Genomic DNA, 6,783 nt, shown 5'->3' with positions numbered 1-6,783 from the left:
AGGGCAGGTGCTCAACTGTCCATTGAAGCCAATAAAAATGGTCATAAGAGGGTATTTAGTGAAGAACAGGGAGTTTAAATGCTTTCCCATCTTCTCAAAGTTATGAGCGGTAGAAGGTCCTTCCAAAAGTCCTGATGAATTGTTCTCACTGTCAGGAAATTTCATCTTAGTCCTTGGTTGTTTCTCTCCTTGATTACTTTCCATCCCTCCCTCCCTCCTCCTCCTCCTCCTCCTCCTCCTCCTCCTCCTCCTCCTCCTCCTCCTCCTCCTTCCTCCTCCTCCTCCTCCTCCTCCTCCTCCTCCTCCTCCTCCTCCTCCTCCTCCTCCTCCCCCCTCTGCTTTCTGACAGCCCCTCAAATATTGGAGTACTGCTATCATATCACCCCTACTCTTCCTTTTCACTAGTCTAGACAGAAGAATACAATACCCAATCCCAGCAACCATTCTTTATATGTTTTAGCTTCCAGAAGTTGCTCTTCTCCGCACTCTTGGTAGAGTCTCAACATCCTTTTTAATAAACTGGATGCAATAGTCACACCATGGCAGAAGGAGAAGGGGTTTGTGCTGATTGTGGAAAGTCGCCGGGGAAGACAAAATTGAAGGCTAAGGAAAAGCAAGGAGCTTGTCTTCCATCATAATCCTAGTTTTTTTCCCCTATTGTTCTTTAAACTATTTGCATACATAAAGCAAAGCAGTCTTTTTAATTTCTCTTTCCCCCCCCCCAATCATCTGAGGCTTATTAAGAACTACTCTGCATCCTGTAATCAGACCATTTATGCAGAGAGCTGCCCCAGGCCAAGTGCTTTTGTAAACAAGCTGGAAAAACTCCTTTGGAATGAATGATTAACATGGGAAGACACCATTCATAATTAATTCTCTAACTCCCCCCCCTCCCTCCAATCCCACTCTACCCCTGCCTGCCATTTTGGTTGGCAGATGGTCTCAGGAGTCTAAGCAGGATCTATCGTCCTGCCTTTTTATGTTCAGGAGGGGCGGAAAGATAGGACTTTGAAACAGAAGAGGGGGAAAAAAAATGAAGAAAGGTCTGTAAAAATTGCACTCTCAACTCCCCGGCTCGACAGTTTTGCCCGATGCTGTTTTCAGCATAAAAAGGAAGCAGACGTTCCAACGGCACTTATTGGGTGTGGAATTACACTCTGTAGAAATTGGCTGGCTCAGGAACAGTAACCCACGAGAGGGATCCCTTAAACATGAGACAGCCACGTGCGGAGGCAGCCCAAAAAGCGAATACAATCCTTGGTTATATAAACAGGCATAGAATCAAAATCATGTGAAGTATTAGTACCGCTTTATAAAAACTTCAGCTGCATCTGGAATAGTGCGAGCAGTTTTGGTCACCACATTATAACAAAAGATGTTGAGATTTGGGGGAAAAGTGCAAAGAAGAGCAGCTAAGATGATCAAAGGCCTGGGGACAAAAACGTATGAAAAACGGTTGTAGGAGTTGGGTTTGGCTAGTCTAGAGAAAAGAAGGATTGGGGGGGACATGATAGCAGTAGTCCATAATTTGAGGGGCTGCCACAAAGAAGAGGGGGGTCAACTCATCCTCCAAAGCACCAGAAGGCAGGACAAGAAACTAATGGATGGAAGCTACTCAAGGAAGAGAAGCAACATGGAATGAAGGAGAAACTTCCTAACAGTGAGAACAGTGAGAACCAGTGGAACTGCTTGCCACCAGAAGTTGTGGGTGCTTCATCACTGGAGGTTTTTAAGAAAAGACTGGGCAGACACCTATCTGAAATGGTATTGGGTCTCCTCCTTGAGCACGGAAAGCCCCCAAGGACCCTTCCAGATCTATTCTGATAGATAGAAGGAAGGAAGGAAGGAAGGAAGGAAGGAAGGAAGGAAGGAAGGAAGGAAAGAAAGAAAGAAAGAAAGAAAGAAAGAAAGAAAGAAAGAAAGAAAGAAAGAAAGAAGAAGGAAGGAAGGGGAAGGAAAGAAAGAAAGAAAGAAAGAAAAAGAAAGAAAGAAAGAAGAAAGAAAGAAGAAAGAAAGAAAGAAAGAAAGAAAGAAAAGAAATAAAAAATAGAATATAATTATTTTATTGGCCAAGTGTGATTGGACACACAAGGAATTTGTCTTTGGTGCAAATGCTCTCAGTGTACAGTCATACAGTCATAAGTGGGAGGGGATGGGTGATAAGGAGTGATGAGAAGATTAATAGTAATAGTAGTGCAGACTTTGTAAAGAGAAAAGAAAAGATACATTTGTCAAGAGTCAATAATCATAAGGTACAACACTTAATGATAGTCCTAGGGTACAATAAGAATGGAACAGAACAGAACAGAACAGAACAGAACAGAACAGAACAGAACAGAATAGAATAGAATAGAATAGAATAGAATAGAATAGAATAGAATAGAATAGAATTCTTTATTGGCCAAGTGTGACTGGACACACAAGGAATTTGTCTTGGTGCAAATTCTCTCTGTATACACAAAAGAAAAGATACATTTGTCAAGAGTCAAGAATCATCAGGTACAACACTTAACAATAGCCATAGGGTACAATAAGCAATCAAATCATACTAGGAAACAGTCCATATAAATTGTAAGGATACAAGCAACAGTCACAAGTGGGAGGGGATGGGTGATAAGGAGTGATGAGAAGATTAATAGTAACAGTAGTGCAGACTTTGTAAAGAGAAAAAGAAAGAAAGAGAGAGAGAGAGAGAGAAAGAGAGAGAGAGAGAGAGAGAGAAAGAGAGAAAGAACAGGAAGATAGAAATCCCAAGGTGCTTTTCCCAGGGGCAACTGGATTTTTTCGGTTTTATTTTTTCCTTTGAGAACTTTTTGAATGCACATATAACGTTGCACTATCCTGGATGAAATATGCTTCTGTCAGATCCCCTTGTAAGTTTTGAGATCAAATCCCCGATGCCTGCGCAAAAAAGTTTCCCAATCCTCTTTAAAACTAAGTGAATCAAATTCTTGCCTGCAGCTTGTAATGCATGGCAGAAAGCTCAGCTTGGCTTGGCCTCAGCTGGGATGAAGGACTCCCCTAGAGAAGACAGGGAGCCAAGGGTCCAAGAAGCATTTGGCAGGGATGAGGGAATGGGAGGCGCGAAGAATGCCGCATGGGAAGAACCGAGAAATCTTGCCAAGTCAGAAGCGAAGTCATTGGAGCGTCAGATCTGGGTGGCCAGCCCTCGCCGAAGCTCAATGACAATTCCAATATAATACTACTGGTATCATTTATGTTGGCCAGGATTTCTTTATTCCCAGGACAGGAAGCAGGCTGAAGATTGGATTAGGAAAGCAGGAAGTGGAACAGTGTGAAAAGGAGACTCCAGCCAACAAGCACGGGAGAGAATCCAAAGGAATTTTCAATATCTCCGTGCAAGACTCACACACTGTCCTCTTCACTCTGAAGCAATTGTCTCGTAAAGAAGTAGAACTTGGCAAGTCTCTCCTGCTTCATAGTGCTGCTTTCTGCTACTATGGTTGGCATCAGCTTGTAGGAGAGGTTGAGACAACCTGTTTTCCCCAAAATATGACCTACCCTGAAAGTAAGTCCTAGCTTGATTTTTATACATGCACCCAAAATAAGCCCTAATTAAGATCCTGCCCACTGCAGAGTGCATGGGTAAAACTTAAGCTAGGGTGGGGATGGTGGGTGGAGCTGCCCTACTACTTACCTTTGGACAGTTGTAGCCAGGTTTTGCACACCCCCAACACCTGCCTTGCCAGCCAGGGGTGGGATTCAGCTGGTTCAGGCTGGTTTTGAGTGAACCGGATGTTAATTTTACATCCAGTTCACAGGACTAGTAGTTCCTAACACCAGCTTCCCCCTCAAGGAGTCCCGATGCATCTGATTCTGGCTCCCAGGTAAGCCCAAAATGGAGCATGGGGGTACGCTCCCCCCCCTCCCAGTGGCCCGTTTTGGCTCCCAGGAGGCTTCAAGAAAAGATTGGACACTCATTTGTCCAGAATGGAATAAAATCTCCTTCCTTGAGTAGGAGGTTGGACTAGAAGACCTCAAAGGTCCCTTCCAGCCCTATGATTCTATGAATCTGGTTTGAGGTCATGGTGTTCATTTGAGGCCATGTAGGTGCTATTACATGATAATAGACATTCTCCTATTGATTTTTCCCCCCCTATCCAGCAGAATGTGTTCCTGATCTGAGTGGTTGTGCGTTGTCTTTATGTACATATATATGGTGAAGGCTGCCTACAGCTACTTGGGTGAGATGGGCAGCTATACTGATCGAATATAAACAAGCAAACCAACCTCCTGGCCTTCAGGTAAGAAGGCTTTCCTCCTGTGCTTGCCCAGGCCAGCATCCTGCCTCGAGTTAACACAATGCCGAGCCTCTTTTGTCTAATGGAAATAATGACTTGCAGGAACATAACTTGATGGGGGAGCTCGCTGAGATTCCAAACATGTGGCAATTTCCGAGTGTCAGTGTCGAGGGCTTTCTTCCCCCCACCCCTCTTCTCCTAAAAAAAAAGAAAAGGAGAGGAAAACAGAAAAGAAAACAGAACCCTTGTGTGGCAGATCGTGCTGCGCATTAGAGTTGGAATTCCCCTAAGGCTTTACCACCATGGCTGTCCCACAGAGGTTGTGTCAGAGGTATCTCCACTGTCATTTTTCTGATGTTTTCCTTCCAGTTAATGCCTCGGAAGTAACTTTGGCTCACTTTTGGCTGGTGGCGGGGGAGTGGGGAAATGCAAGACGCAAGGGCTGTGTAGTTTTGTGATGGCTCTCCAGAAAGACCTAACATCTGCTACAGTCCATCGTGAAGCCAACTCAAGGGAAGAGGATAGGAAGAAAGTCCTGGTAGTTTGAATTTTCCGCTTATAGCAATAGTACTTAGACTTATATACCGCTTTATAATGCTTTACCGCCCTCTCTAAGCAGTTTACAGAGTCAACAATTTGGGGTCTCATTTTATCCAACTCAGAAGGATGGAAGGCTGAGTCAACCTTGAGCCTGGTGGGATTTGAACTGCCAAATTGTAGGCAGCTGGCTGCAGAAGTAGCACTCTGGAGTGGATGGGACATTAATTAGGGCTTATTTTGGGAGGTAGGGCTTATATTGGGCTCATGTGAAAAATCAAGGTAGGACTTACTTACAGGTAGGTCATATTTTCGGGGAAACCACTGTGCCACAAAGGCTCCTATGTTATGTCCATCCTCCCCAGTGACTGTCACAGCAGCCCAATGATCCCAGAAGGTCAACCTTCTGCTCCTATTTGTTGTCCCAAGTTGTAGAGCATAGATGAAGATTGAAGAGGTCCAGATCCAGGCAGGGAGGGTCAACCTATTCTACAAAGCACCTGAAGGCAAGACAAGAAAGAATGGATGGAAACTAATCAAGGAGAGAAGCAACCTGGAATTAAGGATAACTTTCTTCAGAGTGAAGACAATTAACTAGTGGAACAGCTTGACTCCAGAAATTTTGGGTCATCACTGGAAGTTTTTAAGAAAAGATTGGTCCTTTCCAACTCTCTAATCCTCATCTTCGCATCTAACTAAACTTAGACATTAACCAGCCATGCCTTTTTAAAAAAACAACAACATACAGATATGCAGTATCCTGGAAGCTCACTAGGTGATGTTGACCAGGTCTACTTTCTCAGTCTGGACTTCCATGGAGAAGAAACTTGAAGGAAGGAAAGTCAAATACATGATATTTAGCTCCTGGAGGCATAATGATGGATTTCATCACCTTTATATACCAATATATCAAAAAAGGTCACCTTTAGTTATTGGAGTTGTGATGCTGGAGGAAGCTCCTGCATATTTCTTGGATGACTAAAAGATGACTAACAAGCAAGTTCTGGCACACAAAATGCCAGGCGTGTCACTAGAAGGCAAAATCACGAAACTCTCACTTACTTTGGCCATGTCAGGTGGGGCAGTTCGCTGGAGAAAGCAATTATGACAGGATGTGTTAGGGGGTCAAAGGAAATCGGGCAAAGAACCCTGGAGATTAGACACTATCGAAGCTGACACCAGCCAGAGCATAGAACAACTCTGAAGAAGTTGTGCAAGATGGGAAGATTGTGGAGAGACCCTGGTCCCACAGAATCGCCAAGAGTCAGAGATGTCTGTATGAATAGCATCATCAACATTATCAGCTCCTGGAGGAAAAGTTAGAGAATAATAATAAGGCCCTGTTTTCCCGAAAATACGACCTACCCTGAAAGTAAGTCCTAACTTGATTTTTACACATGAGCCCAATCTTAGCCCTACTCCCCAAAATAAGCCCTAATTAAGATCCTGTCCACTCCAGAGTGCATGGGTAAAAATTAAGCTAGTGTGAGGATGGTGGGGGGTGGAGCTCCCCTACTACTTACCTTTGGACAGTTGTAGCCAGGTCTCCCACTCCCCGACACCTGCCTTGGCGGCCCATTTCTTCTGCTTCCCTGAAGATCAATCTGGAGCTTGTTATTGGCTGCAGAGGATTGATCCAGAGCTCTGTTATCGGCTGCAGAGATGTTCAGGAAATTCTTGGCGGCCACAGAAGAAGTTCCTGAAGGCCTCTGACAGCGAAAAGGATGCTGGGGGCAATGCATGCAAGTGAGGTAAGTCAGTGGATGACATCCCCTGAAAATAAGACCTGGTGCCTTTTTTTTTGGTGGCAACAAAAATATAAAACAGGGTCTTATTTTTGGAGAAACACGGGCAATAATTTAAAAAAAAAAAACCTTGAAGAAATAAATGAGATTGGAGCATAAGAAAGAGATCCAATTCACTCAGAGTCTGATTTGGTCGCCCTTTCGGAGAGCGGTCTTCAGTATCTGCAGTTCCAAGAAAG

Source organism: Notechis scutatus, chromosome 9 (genome assembly GCF_049901735.1).
Source record: "Notechis scutatus isolate UNSWTSFEM ecotype Mainland chromosome 9, rNotScu1.2, whole genome shotgun sequence".
Classification (NCBI taxonomy): domain Eukaryota; kingdom Metazoa; phylum Chordata; class Lepidosauria; order Squamata; family Elapidae; genus Notechis; species Notechis scutatus.
This window is presented reverse-complemented; position numbering follows the sequence as displayed.